The sequence below is a fragment of the Monodon monoceros genome, unplaced genomic scaffold (genome assembly GCF_005190385.1).
Source record: "Monodon monoceros isolate NGI ecotype Baffin Bay Population unplaced genomic scaffold, NGI_Narwhal_1 Super_Scaffold_12, whole genome shotgun sequence".
Classification (NCBI taxonomy): domain Eukaryota; kingdom Metazoa; phylum Chordata; class Mammalia; order Artiodactyla; family Monodontidae; genus Monodon; species Monodon monoceros.
This window is the reverse complement of record NW_021703768.1, coordinates 33,636,614-33,656,798: the sequence shown is the minus strand read 5'-3', so window position 1 is coordinate 33,656,798 and position 20,185 is coordinate 33,636,614. Positions and strand designations below refer to the sequence as shown.

Sequence of the window (20,185 nt, the reverse complement as noted above, 5' to 3'; positions counted from 1 at the left end):
AGGCAGAGAAAGGAAAGGAAAGCTTTAGTTCTCCTCTTACATGTTGATTCATTTGTTGATTATATTTATTTAACTTTATTTTACAGGTACATATAATGCCTACTTATCTTTGCATTTATCAATGTTGGGAAGCTATGGTTTTCAAAATGTAGATACTTATACAAATCATGAGCCAATGACCCACTAATTCGCTCAAGGCTAAGTTAATCGCCCTGCTGATTATGGATGATTCCATAATCTTGCCTCTAAGGACATGGATGACAGTTCAGAATCTCTCACAGCTTGTCTGCTCAGTGGCCTTGATCATCTCTTTCCTGCCCAGCCTATGTATGACAGTGTTGACTCCCTTATTTACCCTTATCATATTACTCTTCCACTATTAATTTCATGAAAAATGATATATAGGGTTTATAAGAAATGATAAAGCCAAGGAATCTCATCAAAATCTGAATGTGGGAGAGAGGCACAGGTGCAGTACTTTGTTTAAACATAGTGTGGTTTGATATAGATAGATAGATAGATAGGTAGGTAGATAAACTTTTATAGTAAAATGATTTTTATGAGCCTGTAGTTACTTTACATGAGTTAGAGTCTCCACAGTACAGTAAGTCAGTTTATCCAAATATGGCATATTCAAACTCAGTATTTATTACCTATAGTTCATCTAAAAAATAAGCACAGTCCCAAATATTTTATTACTATTATCATAGTATAAATGTCTTCTTGGTGTACAGCCCATCTGTATGTTACCTTTGACATTCCTGCCTCATTCTGTAGAGCTGAGTTGAGAGTTTCATTTGGAATACACTTGGGTCCAGAGTGAGAGCACCAGTCTTCCCTATGCCATCCCACATATTTAGATTTTTAACAGAGTCGTTGATGAATATTTCGAGGAAGAATTGCTTAGGGTACAGAGCATTAGTCTCCTTCTCCTACTCTTCTTCCTTCTTAAACATATTCTACCATATCAAATTGATCAAAAATGTGAGGGAGCTTTATAGAGGAGTTTGGGAACTATTAATGTGCTGTATCAGCTTCCTTTAAATAGATAAAAATCAACAGGAGAGAATACCTTGTGATTAGGAGAACATGGGAATTTTGTTTTTTTTCCTTTTATCTCTTTTATTTATTTTTAATTTTTGAATTTTATTTTATTCATTTTTTTATACAGCAGATTCTTATTAGTCATCCATTTTATACACATCAGTGTATACATGTCAATCCCAATCGCCCAATTCATCACACCCCCCACCCCACCCCACACGCTGCTTTCCCCCCTTGGTGTCCATACATTTGTTCTCCACGTCTGTGTCTCAATTTCTGCCCTGCAAACTGGTTCATCTGTACCATTTTTCTGGGTTCCATATATATGCATTAATATACAATATTTGTTTTTCTCTTTCTGACTTACTTCACTCTGTAGGACAGTCTCTAGATCCATCCACATCTCAACAAGTGACCCAATTTTGTTCCTTTTTATGGCTGAGTAATATTCCATTGTATATATGTACCACATCTTCTTTATCCATTTGTGTGTCGATGGGCATTTAGGTTGCTTCCATGACCTGGCTATTTTTTTTAATTAATTAATTTTTAACATCTTTATTGGAGTATAATTGCTTTACAATGGTGTGTTAGCTTCTGCTTTATAACAAAGTGAATCAGTTATACATATACATATGTTCCCATGTCTCTTCCCTCTTGTGTCTCCCTCCCTCCCACCCTCCCTATCCCACCCCTCTAGGTGGTCACAAACCACCTAGCTGATCTCCCTTGTGCTATGTGGCTGCTTCCCACTAGCTATCTGTTTTAAGTTTGGTAGTGTATATATGTCCATGCCACTCTCTCACTTTGTCACAGCTTACCCTTCCCCCGCCTTGTATCCTCAAGTCCATGCTCTAGTAGGTCTGTGTCTTTATTCCTGTCTTAACCCTAAGTTCTTCATGACCTTTTTTTTTCTTAGATTCCATATATATGTGATAGCATACGGTATTTGTTAAACAGTGCTGCAATGAACATTGGGTTGCATGTGTCTTCTTGAATTATGGTTTTCTCTGGCTATATGCCCAGTAGTGGGATTGCTGGATCATATGGTAATTCTCTTTTTAGTTTTTTAAGGAACCTACATACTGTTCTCCATAGTGGCTGTATCAATTTACATTCCCAACAACAGTGCAAGAGGGGTCCCTTTTCTCCACACCCTCTCCAGCATTTGTTGTTTGTAGATTTTCTGATGATGCCCATGCTAACTGGTGTGAGGTGATACCTCATTGTAGTTTTGTTTTGCATTTCTCTAATAATTAGTGATGTTGAGCAGCTTTTCATGTGCCTCTTGGCCATCTATATGTCTTCTTTGGAGAAATGTCTATTTAGGTCTTCTGCCCATTTTTAGAGTGGGTTGTTTCTTTTTTTAACATTGAGCTGCATGAGCTGTTTATATATTTTGGAGATTAATGCTTTGTCCGTTGATTCATTTGCAAATATTTTCTCCCATTCTGAGGGTTGTCTTTTCCTCTTCTTTACAGTTACCTTTGCGGTGCAAAAGCTTTGAAGTTTCATTAGGTCCCATTTGTTTGTTTTTATTTCCATTTCTCTAAGAGGTGGTCCAAAAAGGATCTTTCTGTGATTTATGTCAAAGAGTGTTCTGCCGGGGCTTCCCTGGTGGCGCAGTGGTTGAGAGTCTGCCTGCCGATGCAGGGGACACGGGTTCGTGCCCCGGTCCGGGAAGATCCCACATGCCGCGGAGTGGCTAGGCCTGTGAGCCATGGCCGCTGATCCTGTGCATCCGGAGCCTGTGCTCCACAATGGGAGAGGCCACAACACTGAGAGGCCCGCGTACCGCAAAAAAAAAAAAGAGTGTTCTGCCTAAATTTTCCTCTATGTGTTTTATAATGTCTGGCCTTATATTTAGGTCTTTTATCCATTTTGAGTTTATTTTTGTGTATGGTGTCAGGATGTGTTTTAATTTCATTCCTTTATGTGTAGCTGTACGGTTTTCCCAGCACCACTTATTGAAGAGACTGTCTTTTCTCCATTGTATATCCTTGCCTCCTTTGTCATAGATAAGTTGACCATAGGTGCATGGGTTTATCTCTGGGCTTTCTATCCTATTCCATTGATCTATGTTTCTGTTTTTGTACCAGTACCCTATTGTCTTGAATACTGTAGCTTTGTAGTATAGTCTGAAGTCAGGGAGTCTGATTCCTCCAGCTCCGCTTTTTTTTCCTCAAGACTGCTTTGGCTATTTGGGGTCTTTTGTGTCTCCGTACAAATTTTAAGATTTTTTTTTCTAGTTCCGTAAAATATGCCATAGGTAATTTGATAGGGATTGCACTGAATCTGTAGGTTGCTTTGGGTAGTATAGTCATTTTCACAATATTGATTCTTCCAATCCAAGAACATGGTATATCTTTCCATCTGTTGGTATCATCTTTAATTTCTTTCATCAGTGTCTTATAGTTTTCTACATACAGGTCTTTTGTCTCCCTAGGTAGGTTTATTCCTTGGTATTTTATTCTTTTTGTTGCAGTGGTAAATGGGAGTGTTGCCATAATTTCTCTTTCAGGTTTTTCATCATTAGTGTATAGGAATACAAGAGATTTCTGTGCATTAATTTCGTATCCTGCCACTTTACCAAATTCATTGATTAGCTCCCATAGTTTTCTGGTAGCATCTTTAGGATTCTCTATGTATAGTGTCATGTCATCTGCAAATAGTGACACTTTTACTTCTTCTTTTCCAGTTTGTATTCCTTTTATATCTTTTTCTTCTCTGATTGCCATGGCTAGGACTTCCAAAACTATGTTGAATAGTAGTGGCGAGAGTGGACATCCTTGTCTTGTTCCTGATCTTAGAGGAAATGCTTTCAGTTTTTAACCCTTGTGAATGATGTTTGCTGTGGGTTTTTCGTATATGGGCTTTATTATGTTGTGGTAGGTTCCCTCTATGCCCACTTTCTGGAGAGTTTTTATCATAAATGGGTGTTGAATTTTGTCAAAAGCTTTTTCTGCATCTATTGAGATGATTTTATGGTTTTTCTTCTTCAATTTGTTAATATGGTGTATTACATTGATTGATTTGTGTATATTGAAGAATCCTTGCATCCCTGGAATAAATCCCATTTGATCATGGGTATGATCCTTTTAATGTGTTGTTGGATTCTGTTTGCTAGTATTTTGTTGAGAATATTTGCATCTATATTCATTAGTGATATTGGTCTGTAATTTTCTATTTTGTAGTATCTTTGTCGGTTTTGGTATCAGGGCAATGGTGTTAGGGAGTGTTACTTCCTCTGCAATTTTTTCGAAGAGTTTGAGAAGGATGGGTGTTAGCTCTTCTCTAAATGATAGAATTCACCTGTGAAGCCATCTGATCCTGGACTTTTGTTTGTTGGAAGATTTTTAATCACAGTTTCAACTGCATTACTTGTGATTGGTCTGTTCATATTTTCTATTTCTTCCTGGTTCAGTCTTGGAAGGTTGTGCATTTCTAAGAATTTGTCCATTTCTTCCAGGTTGTCCATTTTATTGGCATAGAGTTGCTTGTAGTAGTCTCTTAGGATGCTTTGTATTTCTGTGGTGTCTGTTGTAACATCCCTTTTTTCATTTCTAATTTTATTGATTTGAGTCCTCTCCCTCTTTTTCTTGATGAGTCTGGCTAATGGTTTATCAATTTTGTTTTATTTTCTCAAAGAATCAGCTTTTAGTTTTATTGATCTTTGCTATTGTTTTCTTTGTTTCTATTTCATTTATTTCTGCTCTGACCTTTATGATTACTTTACTTCTGCTAACTTTAGGTTTTCTTTTTTCTTCTTTCTCTGATTCCTGTACGTGGAAGGTTATATTGTTTATTTGAGATTTTTCTTGTTTCTTGAGGTAGGCTTGTATAGCTATAAACTTCTCTCTTAGAACTGCTTTTGCTGCATCCCATAGGTTTTGGATTGTTGTGTTTTCATTGTCATTTCTCTTTAGGTATTTTTTGATTTCCCCTTTGATTTCTTCAGTGATCCCTTGGTTATTTAGTAACGTTTTGTTTAGCCTCCATGTGTTCGTGTTTTTTATGTTTCTTTCCCTGTAATTGATTTCTAACCTCATAGTGTTGTGGTCTGAAAAGATACTTGATGTGATTTCAATTTTCTTAAATTTACTGTGGCTTGATTTGTCACCCAAGATGTGATCTATCCTTGAGAAAGTTCCATGCGCACTTGAGAAGAAAGTGTAATCTGCTGTTTTTGGGTGGAATGTCCTATAAATATCAATTAAATCTATCTGGTCTATTGTGTCATTTAAAGCTTGTGTTTCCTTATTAATTTTCTGTTTGGATGATCCGTCCTTTGGTGTAATTGAGGTGTTAAAGTCCCCCAGTATTATTGTGTTACTGTTGATTTCCTCTTTTAGAGCTGTTAGCAGTTGCCTTATGTATTGAGGTGCTCTTATGTTGGGTGCATATATATTTATAATTGTTTTATCATCTTCTTGGATTGATCCCTTGATCATTATGTAGTGTCCTTCCTTGTCTCTTGTAGCATTGTTCATTTTAAAGTCTATTTTATCTGATATGTGTATTGCTACTCCAGCTTTCTTTTGATTTCCATTTGCATGGAATATCTTTTTCCATCCCCTTACTTTCAGTCTGTATGTGTCCCTAGGTCTGAAGTGGGTCTCTTGTAGACAGCATATATATGGGTCTTGTTTTTGTATCCATTCAGCAAGCCTGTGTCTTTTGGTTGGATCATTTAATCCATTCACGTTTAGGGTAATTATTGATATGTATGTTCCTATGACCTTTTTCTTAATTGTTCTGGGTTTGTTTTTGTAGGTCCTTTTCTTCTCTTGTGTTTCTTGCCTAGAGAAGATCCTTTAGCATTTGTTGTATAGATGGTTTGGTGGTGCTGAATTCTCTTAGCTTTTGCTTCTCTGTAAAGCTTTTGATTTCTCCCTCAAATCTGAATGAGATCCTTGCTAGGTAGAGTAATCTTGGTTGTAGGTTCTTCCCTTTCATCACTTTCAGTATATCATGCCACTCCCTTCTGGCTTGTAGAGTTTCTGCTGAGAGATCAGCTGTTAACCTTATGGGAGTTCCCTTGTATGTTATTTGTCATTTTACCCTTGCTGTTTTCAATAATTTTTCTTTGTCTTTAATTTTTGCCAGTTTGATCACTATGTGTCTCGGCGTGTTTCTCCTTGGGTTCATCCTGTATGGGACTCACTGTGCTTCCTTGACTTGGGTGGCTGTTTCCTTTCCCATGTTAGAGAAGTTTTCGATTATAATCTCTTCAAATATTTTCTCTGGTCCTTTCTCTCTCTCTCCTTCTGGGATCCTATAATGCGAACGTTGTTGCATTTAATGTTGTCCCAGAGGTCTCTTAGGCTGTCTTCATTTCTTTTCATTCTTTCTTCTTTATTCTGTGCCGCAGCAGTGAATTCCACCATCTGTCTTCCAGGTAACTTATCCATTCTTCTGCCTCAGTTATTCTGCTATTGATTCCTTCTAGTGTAGTTTTCTATTCAGTTATTGTATTATTCATCTCTGCTTGTTCTTTAATTCTTCTAAGTCTTTGTTAAGCATTTCTTGCATCTTCTCTATCTCTGCCTCCATTCTTTTTCCGAGGTCCTGGATCATCTTCACTATCATTATTCTGAATTCTTTTTCTGGAAGGGTGCCTATCTCCCCTTCATTTAGTTGTTTTTCTGGGGTTTTATCTTGTTCCTTCATCTGGTCCATAGCCCTCTGCCTTTTCATCTTGTCTATGTTTCTGTGAATGTGGTTTTTGTTCCACAGGGTGCAGGATTGTAGTTCTTCTTGCTTCTGCTGTCTGCCCTCTGGTGGATGAGGCTATCTAAGAGGCTTGTGCAAGTTTCCTGATGGGAGGGACTGGTGGTAGGTAGCACTGACTGTTGCTCTGGTGGGCAGAGCTCAGTAAAACTTTAATCCGTTTGACTGCTGATGTGTGGGGCTGGGTACCCTCTGTGTTGGTTGACCTGAGGCAACCCAACACTCTAGCTCTTTGGTGGGGCTAATTGCAGACTCTGGGAGGGCTCATGCTAGGGAGTACTTCCCAGAACTTCTGCTGCCAGTGTCCACGGAGCCACAGCCACCCCGGCCTCTGAAGGAGACCATCCAACACTGGCAGGTAAGTCTGGTTCAGTCTCCCCTGGGGTCACTGCTGCTTCCCCTGGGTCCCGATGCACACAGTACTTTGTGTGTGCCCTCCAAGAGTGGAGACTCTGTTTCCCCAAGTCCTGTCAAAGTCCTGCAATCAATTCCCACTAGGCTTCAAAGTCTGATTCTCTAGGAATTCCTCCTCCCATTGCCGGACCCCCAGGTTGGGAAGCCTGACATGGGGCTCAGAACCTTCACTCCAGGGGGTGGACTCCTGTGGTCTAAGTGTCCTCCAGTCTGTGAGTCACCCACCCAGCAGTTATGGGATTTGATTTTGCTGTGATTGCGCCCCCCCCTACTGTCTCATTGTGGCTTCTCCTTTGTCTTTGGATCTGGGGTGTCTTTTTTGGTGAGTTCCCGTGTCTTCCTGTCGATGATTGTCCAGCAGCTAGTTGTGATTCTGGTGTTCTCGCAAGAGGGAGTGAGAGCACGTCCTTCTACTCCGCCATCTTCGTTCCGATTCTCAGAACATGGGAATTTTGAATGTCTGTGTGTGTTGAAATGGTTTCTCCACTTCATATTCAGTATTGGCTCTGCTATTGTTTTATATTCTCTGAAAGTGCAATGGATTTTAAGCCCCAATACACAGAATCAATATTTTGATTTTTAATTATAGGTTTAAGTTTAAGAATACAAAAATAATTCTATTATTTAAGAAGTAGCCTTTTCAAACTTCTGTAAATCTTCATGGTATATAATCGAATTGAAAAAGTTTATCTCTGACAATCACGAAGCCAGATTATGATCTGAAAATTAAGATTTAATAGATGAAATTATAACATGTAATCGATTACTGTAGGATTTAAAATAATACTATGTTATAATAGAAACAATATGAAAAATGTACACAATATATCAGGGTTGGCAAACATTTTTGGAAAGGGTCAGATAGTAAATATTTTAGGCTTTGCAGGCTTTGTGATCTCTGTTGCAACTAGTCAACTCTACTATTACAGCAATGAAATAGCTGTAGACAATGCATGAGAGAGCGTGGCTTTGTTCCGATTAAATTTTATCTACAAACATAGGCAGCAGGCCAGATTTGCCCATGTTCCGAAGGTTCTCTGTATTGAAATATTTTATTATATGAAAAACTCATTATATATTGGTATGTGTAATATCATTTGATTACATAAAAACTATATGACTGAAAGATACATAGAAAAGTGTTAAAATGTGAACACTGGTTATTGCTGGTGAAATTATCTTTTGCAATATTGTACATATATGTATATCAAGGTACAAATATAAAATGATTTAAAAATAAAAAATATCTAGTATTAGGAAACAATTTAAAAACTAAAAATTTTAATAAGTGCATTTAGATGAATAAAACAATGTTGAAGTAATCTTTTTCTGCATAATAGTCACATAAGATATACATAATTTCTTTTATGTAGTTATTATAAGTATCATCATGTCCGTTTTGGTTTTTTTTGTTTGTTTGTTTTGTTTTGTTTTGTTTTGTTTTGTTTTTTGCTGTACGCGGGCCTCTCACTGTTGTGGCCTCTCCCGTTGCAGAGCACAGGCTCCGGACGCGCAGGCCCAGCTGTCATGGCTCACGGGCCCAGCCGCTCCGCTGGCATGTGGGATCCTCCCAGACCGGGGCACGAACCCGTGTCCCCTGCATCGGCAGGCGGACTCTCAACCACTGCGCCACCAGGGAAGCCCTTGGTTGTTGTTTTAATGATGGCTGTGTTCTTCATGTTACCATTTGTAACCGAGTCCCCCTAACAGCGAGTTCCCCTGCTGAGTTTGGGATTAACCTCTCTATCCAAAACTTTATTCCTTTTCTTGTCCCACCCTTGTTCTCCTCAGGATTGAGGAGTATCAAAGAAAAGCGGGGATTGAAACCGAGCAAGATGCTGTGGGACCTTCCTAGGTACAAGTCCCTCTGTGTCCCCCACTTCTTGTTTGACCTTCCCCAGATTTCAGAGAGCAGACTCAAACAGTTAATGATTAGAACAACACAGTGACAGGACTCCTAGTTCCTTCTGAAGGGATACAGATAACAATCTGAGGCATATCTCTGAGTTGTTCTGTAGAAACTACGACCCCTACCTGGTGGAGGATGGAGGCTACCTGCTGTCCACAAGCAAGCAGACCTAGACTGGTTGGAATCAGAAGGTTGACGATTAAGATTCCAGAAACATTACCATGTTACATCACCATCAACCAACCGTGAGTTGATCACTACCCTGTGACCCTCACTCCTAATGTTGCCTTTGTAAAACCTTGCCTGAAAGCCATCGGAGAGTGTGAGTCTTTTGGGCAGTAGCTGCCTGTTCTCTTTGCTTGGTGCCCTACAATAAATGCTGTACTTTCCTTCACCACAACCCCGTGTCAGTAGATTGGCTTTGCTGCATGTCAGGTGAGCTGATCCAAGTTTGGTTCAATAACACGATCACATGGGCATCTGTTCACTTTGGGTTTTCTTAATTATTTTGGGTTCTAGTTTCTGACTGGTTGTTTTAAAATGCAGATTTTATTATTATTTAGGTAGGTAAGGCCAACATGTCAGGAGATCACAACCATTAAAATGATAGTTTGTTAAACTCACAGATCCAAAGAGAAGGTGGTATGCCATGCCATTGAGAACTACACAGGGAAGCAACAGGATCTGCTAAGAGGTACATGTGTGTAGGGGGGAAGCATTTGACAAGAGCCTTTATTGTGGTTTCCAAAGGAAGGAACAGGTGAAGCAGGGAAGCAGGTTTAGGTTGGATGGTTTGAATAATTTCACTAGGCTCTGAGGCTGTCCCTAGTGGTCTGCTACCTGGCCCTGGGGTAATTGGGAAGGTGGATAGTGGCTGAAGGTGAGAAACTGATTAAGGAAGTGGTTGGGGTATGGGGTCTGGCTTGATTTGCATCTGAAAGGCATGCTCCAGGAAAGTAGTTTGCTATCTCCAGGAATTAGATAGCTCGGGGAAGGGGAAGCCCTCCAGAATCAGCAAGACCCCAAGATATGAAAGCATCAGAAAATAAAAGGCGTCATTACTATAGTGGTATACTAAGGGTTTGGACAAACACATTGGTTACAAATGATTTAATAATGTAGAACCATTTGTAGAGAAAATGGTCAGCATTTTACTTTGCATTTAAATAATCTATATGAAATGTACTGAGCACTAAGTTATTGGTTTTCTGTTTTGAATGGTCTATTCTCCTTATCTGAATAATATCTCAACTGATGGTATATTCAGACTCTGGGACATGGTAGCATGTGTCATAGATGTAGTGAATGTACCAAGAGTATTTAGGTTGCCAGTTCTGCCGTGTACAGTGTAAAATTTCTTATCACAATGTCTCAATTTTGAAATGTGTAAATTGAGAGTAAATATAGCTTTCCTGGTTGCCTAATGGGGTTATTTGTGAGAGTCAAATCAAATAAGCACTTGGAAGACTCTAATGCATTATAAAAAAACCCAGCACCGCAATTATTGGCTTTGACCCTTTCATCACTTTTTGTGTGCATACCTACTGGATATCCCCATAAGCATATTTGACTAGTGCCTGAAAGTTAACAAGTCCAAATTTTTTCTCCTCAAAAAAAGGGAATTTACTTCTGTTTAAGGCATTATCAGCTCTTCTAAACGCTCAGGCCAGACACTTGGGCGAAATCTTTATATTTTCACCTCTCTGACCCTCCACATGCCAATCAGTTGTCTAGTCATTTGACTGTATATTACTGGTATCTTTGGATCTTATACTTTCCTCTCCATCTCCACCACCTCTATCCAAGGTCACATCATTACACTTCTTCCTTAGCCGGTGGTAGCCATCTCCTTACTTAGTCACTTACCTCTAATTTCTTACCCTCTATTTCTAACCGAAATTATTCTCAACCAGGGGGACTTTCCTGACCTACTGGATCAAAATGTGCTATCTCCTTGTCTCTGGGCCCTATATGCTTAGCTTTCATTTTCCCTATTTAAAAAAAATTTTTTTTTTCCCATACAGTATGATATTATAAGAAATTCTTGGGAAAACTCAGGAAAAACCCTGAATACATGTATTAAATTGTGGCCATCATTCTGTGTAGAGTAAGGCAGCCACAAAGAGGGATGATGAATAATGTATGCAAATATTCTCCTTGAATGCATGCTTCTTTAATTTATTTAGGGAGAAGTTATTCCCTTTGTTCAAAGCCTGATGGGATTTCTCTGGGCAAGGACTGGAATTTCCCTGGGCAATTTCTTCTGAGATTAGAGTTAGGGGAGTCTGTGCTCAAATTTCATTTTTAGTTACTCTTAGCCCAGGCAAGCTTCTATAACTAGGAAAGTACCTTCTTCTCCCTTGCTGGGAAGGAAGATAAATCAAGCCCTTTGTCTCTTCTATAAGTGCCCAGGGACCAGCGTCATCATCATGTTCCCAGTCTCCGTTATCAAAGATATTTGATCCACAGTCACAGAAATGAGCAAGGCCACACTGAGACTCTGGACCCTTCTGAAAAGTGAGGTTATCACCTTCAGGCTGAGGGATGAAAGCAGTGTGAATAATAGGGTAGTTCTGAGGAGTAAATGGGATGTGAAACCCTTTGACTAGAGTTAACCTAAAACAGCCAGTTATTTTACCAGCAAAAACGGTTTATTCGGGAACAGCAAAGAATTGAAATTCAGGACATGCAACTATGCATGAACCACATGCAAGTCCTGTAAGGAAAGGAGAAATAAATTCCTATAAAAGAAAATGCTCTTCTATAGAGGAGAAGGGGAAGTTGGGAAGGACTAATAGAAACAAAAAGTTCATTGGAGGAAACTAGGAGCTCAAAGTGGCTTTTCATTGGCTGAGTTGTGACAGTCTCTCATTGGATGAGCTGCTGCCAAGCAGGGAGAAAGTCTTTCTTCTTCCTTCTGGTGGTAATAGTGTCACTTTCTGCCAGAGTTGCAAAGTCTGTCTCTTCCTGTTGAGATCTGTGTTGGCATAGAGTGGTACATTGGTGAGAGCTCCAAATATATTTACTCATATATTTATATATAAATATAATACACACACTTATGTAATGATTAGAAGCTCAAGCTCTGAAGACCTATTTCTTGGATTCAGCTTCTGTCTATAGGCTGTTAATCCTTGGCAAGTTCTTTAACTAACCTCTGGATGACTCAGTTTTTTCATGTGTAAAGTGGGGAATAGTGAGGATTCAGTGAGTTCATAGACTTGAAATATTTGAACAGTGCAGTTGAATTATAGGCAGTCATTAAATCTTTAATATTAAGCATGAGAAGGAGGAAGAGGAAAGCAAGAAGAGAAGGAGAAATTATCTTCTTTATGGAGATACTGAAAAGCAGAGATCATGTCTTATACACATTTATATCCTTGCAAGATTTAGCTGACAGTGGATACTCAGTGTTGTTTAATAATATGGGTGAATAAGTAACTGAATACAGAGAACTACCAAATTATAGTCAGCCATAGCAGACTGATGCTTTGCTTATATTTCAGTGGATTCATTAGTTACTTTCAGTGTCATGAAAACTTGACAGATGTGAAAATGTGACCTCCCAGACTTTGGGGTACGTAAAGAATTTGGCAATCGTGATGGAGGATCTGGAGTGAGAAGCAGCATTCCTGTCATAATGATATATTTCCTCTAGTTTCCTGCACACTGTGCATGTCTGACTTAAATAAATTCAGTATCAAATTCCATAGTCTGATAAGACCCAGCCCTCTCTCCTGCTCCCTGGATCTTGAGGAATGTGCATCAAGATTGTGGAGCAGATGCCAGGTTTGAATCTGGAGTGACTATAGGGAACATTTTCACAGTCTCTTAACACAGAGGAAGTTAATCTGATAAACTATTTATTGTTAGGTATTAGAGAATGCTGTGTTATCCCTTGGAAAAGCACTTGCAGTTAGAGGATCAGTGAGTGCTAGGGGTTTCCTAGTATTTCATTTATCCATTTATTCACCAAAATATGTGCCAGTGTTGAACATTCAAAGGTTGATAAAAATGGTCCTTGGCTTCAAGGAACCTATAGAAACAAATGATTGTTAACATTTTAGACATGAATACAGTAAATATTTTGGTTGAGTTTTTTCTTTGCAGCCCTCAAATGGCACCTTGTAACTACTGACCACACATACTGGAACACTATACTAGAATCTAAGACAGCTCTGGAAGGTGGAATGTAAAGAAATAATGATCTACCCAGGGATTCATCCCACCACATCACAAACAAAGCTCACTAAATCTATTTATTTGTATTGTCTTAGCTAGAGCTATTCGTACTGATTTTGCTCAGCTCTTATCTAGATCTAAAAGCTACCAATTTCATATGCTTATGATTACTTGGAGTCAGAAGGAAGCAGACCAGCTCGTGTGTGGCCTAAAATAATATCTGAAAACAGTATTTTTATTTTTATTTTATTTTTATTTTTTATTTCTTTGCAGTACGCGGGTCTCTCACTGTTGTGGCCTCTCCCGTTGCGGAGCACAGGCTCCGGACACACAGACTCAGCGGCCATGGCTCACGGGCCCAGCCGCTCCGCGGCATGTGGGATCTTCCCGGACTGGGGCACGAACCCGTGTCCCCTGCATTGGCAGGCGGACTCTCAACCACTGCGCCACCAGGGAAGCCCATGAAAACAGTATTTTTAAAATGAAATAACAGTCATATAAAATACTATTATTTTGCTCATTACAAAATTAATATATTCTCATTGTAGAAAAGGTAGGTAACAGTAAAAGATAAAGAAAACAGTAGACTGTCATCATCCATAAAAAAAGTTGCTAATATTTTGACCGATTTCTTTCTAGTATTTTGTGTAATTATGAGCATGACTTCATATATGAATATTAATGTATGAATACATAGCTATTTTATTATTATATATTCTGCTTTTGACTTAATATTTGTGTTGCTATGAAACTATCACTGGTTTTTCCATAAGACTTTTAAATCTTTTAAATAGTTGCCTAATATTTCATCAAAACCTTACCATAGGGACTTCCCCGGTGGTCCAGTGGTTGGGACCCCACGCTTCCACTGAAGGGGGCGTGGGTTCAATCCCTGGTTGGGCAACTAAGATCCAACATGCCGCGCAGCACGGCCAAAACAAAAACAAACAAACAGTAAAGAGAGTACATGGATGGCTTCATCTCCATTTATTTTGCTGGCTATATCCTTTTCTTGCATTCACAATTGATTATAAAACTGCAATTTTATTTTTCTATTTTGTCATAAGTATTTAATGGGAAGTTAGGAGAGACTATAATGTGGGATGCTAGCTAAATGTCATATTAAATCTAAATTCTGACCTTTTTAAAGTAAAGTAGTTATTCTTAAAATAATCTTGGTGAACACATTTTTTTCAACATATGTAATTTTAAGTTAAACTTTGCCTAGTGTCATTTACTTGACTAATTGATATAAGCAAGTCTTTGTAATTCAGGAACTGGTAGAGCTGGCTAAGGGATTGCTCTCTGAGTGCTGGGGTTGGGACAATAAAGGAAGAATATTAAAATAACTCTTAAAGACACAGTTACTTTGAATTGCTTACAATTTATAATTATATAGAATTAGTAATTTGTTCTCTGTACAGATAATGTTGGGATTAGTGGCTATATTAAGCAAATGGAGGATTACCAAATTGCTCCAGAGGAAAAAAGAAAAGGACAATCTATTTCTCCCTTTAAATATATATTCCCCAAAGTAATTATTTTCAGATTAAGTCTCCTATGCCTTTCATCACAGTTGCCACCAGATAATGATCTTGGTCTAGTTTGCCTTCTTAGGGGAACAAGGAGACTTGTATAACATAAACACACATATAGTAACCAAACAAGGTTTAGATGTAGAAGTGCATTCCATATGTGAATGTGGAACCATGACTAAAACTGTAACTGCATTGAAGACACAGCCTACTACAAAAACAGCACGCTCATCTGCTTGAACTCAGGCATTAACGTCTCTTGTCCTTTGACTTGAAAGAGATACAGATACCTTCCAGGAGTATTAAGATGATAAAATATTGCACTTGAGTAGAAAATTTCCTTTTTTATAGAATACAGTTATTGAAATAAACATTCTTTATTGTGCAGCTTCTAATTTATTAGAAAAATAATGAATTACACTATGGAAATGATTTTTCTAACATTTCTTTAAGAGCTTGATGCAAACTAGAATTAATTATAGAGTTGACAAACAGCAGAAAGTCAAAGACCTTGAAGGCTGTGATAAAAAAACAAACCAAAACAATCCAAGCAAAACAAAAAAATCTCTGTAAATCATCTCCATGACCAATGCTTGACGTTATTCCCCATTTACGAGGTGAAAAATCATGGCAGCTCATACTGACTTTTGCTGTATGTGCACACATAAAAATTGTTGGATTGTCAGGGTGCGTCAGTTCTTGCGGAATGACACAAGGCTACGAGGAGAAAGTGAGTTCTGTTCTCAGAATGAGGGAATGAATAGATCTCTGGGGTTAACCAGAAAGCATGCCTAGAAGAACTCAGTGCTAACTAAGCTGAGAGAGACATTGCATGAAATTGGAAGGAAAAGCAGGAAAAACAATCTTGGTGGCAAGAGACTATAAGGGAGTGGATGCAGTGATGATGAGGTAAAAATGAAAAGTAACCAGGTACAAAGCCAAAGGATGAGGGGCATATGGGTAATTTTAGAAAGAAGATCAGATGGCAGGCAAGGGTTGAATCTTCCCTGGCAGCATTGTTAGACTTGGATGTAGGGTATCCTGTGCTGATAAATCTTTTGTTCTATGTGTGGTAACTATTTTGAGTCTGATTTTTCGCTTTCCTGCCATGATCAGACATGGTAGAATATCAGTATCTCTCTATAGGTAGAAGCTTTAATGTCATGGGTGAATATTTTAATATCAGGGTCACTTTAGAGTCCCAGACTCTGCTAGCAAATGAATAGCCTCAGGTCTAGGATGCTAGAACAGATTTTGATTGGTTACAAGGGCTGTCTTTATACACACATGTGCATATGCTAACACACGTGTGCATATCACAATTTAGGGTATGTACGGATGAATGGTGATTGAGGAGATGAGTTAGAAAGAAGTGGACACATACGGAGTTTGGGTGTCAATAATAGGCAAGAGATGGGTGAACAAAAGCCGAAAGAGAGGGTGAGATAATGTCAGATTAAGGTTCTACCAGGAAGGAAAAATTAAGATAGGACATAATCATAAATCAGAGCATTTAAAGATATGCTTGGGGCTTCCCTGGTGGCGCAGTGGTTGAGAGTCTGCCTGCCGATGCAGGGGACACGGGTTTGTGCCCCGGTCTGGGAGGATCACACATGCCGCGGAGCGGCTGGACCCGTGAACCATGGCCGCTGAGCATCTGGAGCCTGTGGTCCGCTACGGGAGAGGCCACGGAAGTGGGAGGCCCATGTACCACAAAAAAAAAAAAAAAAAAAAAATGCTTGTTTATCTAGAATACAGAAGTGAGTAGTTAAAAAAATGAGAGGAAAAAAAATCCTATATTGTCAAAGCTGATTCATATTTTGAATGTTGAGGAGTTCTGACAAAGCATTTATAATTCTGAGTCTACAACCTGATGTGAACAGTGTATCTAATAAAATATTTACTTGGGTCACACATTGCTGAAGATAAATCTGTTATTTAACATAATTTGTATGTTTAGATTAATTGTGACTCATGAAGGTTTGAGAGAGAAGTATCACTTGCACTCAGGGCTTACTCATGCTCTGGGAACACTACCAAGCAAGCAGCAAAAAGAGTCATTTTAGGAAGTCTTTAAGCGTTCGTAAATAGTAAGAGCTGCTTCACTTTTGGAAACCAGGACAGAAATACAGCATACCTGTGTGCAGCAGGATTTTAATTCGACATCATTAATATTTTTCACATCCAGCACTTTTTACCCCTATCATGAGTAGGCCTTTGCTATATCTCCAAGATGTTTTTCTTTTATGGTTCCCTCCACTCTAATGTAGAATGAACTTTCTAAAAATATTTCCTGCTTGACATCTTTCACTTGCTCCTCAAAGCCTTCTTCTGAACTAATGTGGCTTACAAGGGCTCTGACAATATAGCTCTTCACTACGCAATCCAGTCATCATGAACTGAACAAAGTCTCCCCAGTGCTAGGCTTTCTTTACACACTTTGAGCATCTTCTTCATTCATCTGGAGTACTTTCCTCATATGTAACTTTTTTTTTCTATCTCAATTTTTTCAAATTTGGTCCCTATGTTACCTTTCAATGAAGACTTCCTTGACCTCTCACTTTGCCCTCAGCTTAAGTGAATCATGGCACTCACTTCACTGTGTTGTCATTGTCTTTTTTAATCTGGTTCCCTGACTTGAATAAAGGTTCCTTAAGGCTAAGAACTCTGTTTTATTCATCTTTGTATTTCCATTACTTGGCACAGTAACTGGCACTACAGGCCACCCAGTGAAAGTTTATTGAATAAACAAATAGTTGGTGACCTGCAAGAACCATATTTTGACCAAACAAGCAGTGCCTTCTGGAACCTACATGCGTTTTGAGTTAGCGTAGTCCTTAACAACCATCCTCCCTATCCCTTCATTTGAATTAAACCTCAACTGAGGCGGGGAGAGGGGGAGGGTTAGTATTTGAAGATCATGCTATCTGCTTCTGCCTTTAAAAAGTCCTCATCCAGATAGCTTCTATAAGCTATTTTTTTTTTTTTTTTCGCTGTACGTGGGCCTCTCACTGTTGTGGCCTCTCCCGTTGCGAAGCACAGCCTCCGGACGCGCAGGCTCAGCGGCCATGGCTCATGGGCCCAGCCGCTCCGCGGCATGTGGGATCCTCCCGGACCGGGGCACGAACCCGTGTCCCCTGCATCGGCAGGACTCTCAACCACTGCGCCACCAGGGAAGCCCTATAAGCTATTTTTAAAAGACATTTGTGTGTTCTTTTCCTTACAGTGGTAATAGGTTGTAATGAGTCATCCCAGTTCTTTTCCGCCAGTCACACTTGTGACCAGTAGTAATTTACCTCCATGACATGGAAGTACCTGGGTGAAGACTACATCTGCAAGATGCCTGGTCAGATTAGGTGTTGATCTTAGGAGTTTTGAATTGAAATTTTTTCAGGAGCTATTGAAACTCTATAAATCTCATACCTATACTTATGGTTTTATTAGTTTTATTAATTTATATTCTTTAGTTTAGACCAATAGATATTAAATTAAAACCACGGGAGTATGAAGAAAAGTCACAGTGATAGAAAATTTTGTTATAAGAAATCTTAATTATTATCTCTCATTTCACATTTTGAGGATGCTGAAATTGGGGATCAATCTGTCTGTACCATTATTGTGATCCTTTTGCTATCTCTTTTCTGGATCTGTTTGCTATGTCGTTTTTTTGAAATCCATTTTACATAATACCCATGGATTATTACAGTACATTTTTCAGTATACGTTGACAGCAGATGGAAAAAAATGACAAAATAAAATAGTATACTTATTTTTATCAGATTGATCATTTATATGATCAATCAAATGACTCATTGAAAAGGGGAGTATTTCTTGGAGGAAAAAATGGATCATAAGTATAGCCAACTAATGCTTATCTTTTTTATTTAGTCCATTTAAGGGGAAACCACTATCTTCTTATAGTCCAGCAGTCTGTATTAGTAAGTCGAAGGGTTTAGTCATGAAGTGATGAGACTCAGCTCTATTACATCCTGTTAAAATAGTTAGTCACCATTTCCTGAGTCAAATGCACACTCTGTTTGGCCTTCCACAAATCACCTCCAAGTGATGGCGGAAAGGAATTGGAACTTTTAATCAGTTTTTTATTGTTGTTTTTCCAGGGACATCCAGTGACCAAGTTTTTATTTTATAGCAGATCATAAAAAGGATAAGCAAAAGACAAAGTTGTTATTCTACAAAGATAATTTTCTGAGAGAATTGTAACTTTTGAGGTCCCTTAAGTCTTACTCTGAGGCCAAGTTATGAGGGTAGGACTTGGGAAAGACAAGTTTTGATGATTTTACAGTAACCTGTAGAAAGAAAGTCTGGAAATAAGATTTGATGATTAAAGTTAGAATTTATTACTAAATATGTGTTAGATGGAACTAGTAATTATATTGCAAAATACTAGGATGACCACAGCACTACAATTTTGAATTTCAAACTGAGTTCAGTTGTCCATTAATTGTACTCAAGGTACCAAAAATAGCCAGCACATTGTCTGGCCCTTTTTGCATCCAGTAAATATTAATTCCATTCATTTTTGTCTGAAGTTGTATGTTTCATCTTTACCCACGAACTCCCCACCTCAGATCTGTTTTTCCTCTATTCTAACACAATAAAAGAAGAACTGATATAAAATTTCCATTTTCCCTAAAGATCTATGTTTATAGCTTGTGTCAAGTGATTTTTTTTCCTGGCTCAAGGTATGTCTTTGAAAGTCAAATCTGAATATGTGGATTTCAGCCTGAGTTGTGCAAAACAAATATTTTTTTTAATCAGCCCCATTAGACTCCTAGAAGTCTAACCTAAAATGGGAAAATAAATTTTTTTAAAAATTTCTTTTGTCTTATATACTTGGAATATTAAGTGAATTGATACTTAACCAATTTTACTTTCTAACAAATAATAAACATATATTAGAGTTAGGAGATGGGATATTTTAATAAAGATTTTAGATATGCAAAGATTTATGTATTATTAATTTAAGGGATTAAAAAATTTATTTAAGAACACTCAAAACACTACAAATCTATTGACCATGAGTTAATCAATTTTAATTATTCCGACAGTGCTTTGGTATCTTACTGGTCTTCTTGGTATTGCCGAGGATGCTATTTGCCATTGTATTGTAAATAGGGGAAAACACTGATTACAGTAGATTTCCAGCTGAAAGAATTCCAAATAAACTTTGATTGTACTTGTATACACACACACACAAAATACATACACATATGCATACATATATTTATGTAAGCAGACTAGAAAAAAAGCAAATGAAGTTTCTATCTGGTCTCATCACCTCTAAAGACATCTTATTAGTAGGTACTAAGTAATTTACCTCATAATAAATCTATCAACCAATAAGTCTAAT

General features: G+C 38.2%; 1 long non-coding RNA gene across 1 annotated transcript in view; it reads left to right on the top strand.

Annotated features, from left to right (window-relative positions):
* The first annotated feature begins 9,027 nt into the window (after window positions 1–9,027).
* Window positions 9,028–20,185, top strand: part of LOC114893216 — a 56,659-nt gene continuing 45,501 nt past the window's right edge. The window contains exon 1 of the long non-coding RNA XR_003792851.1: window positions 9,028–9,342. This is a non-coding gene — a long non-coding RNA (uncharacterized LOC114893216). The remainder of the gene's footprint in view (window positions 9,343–20,185) is intronic.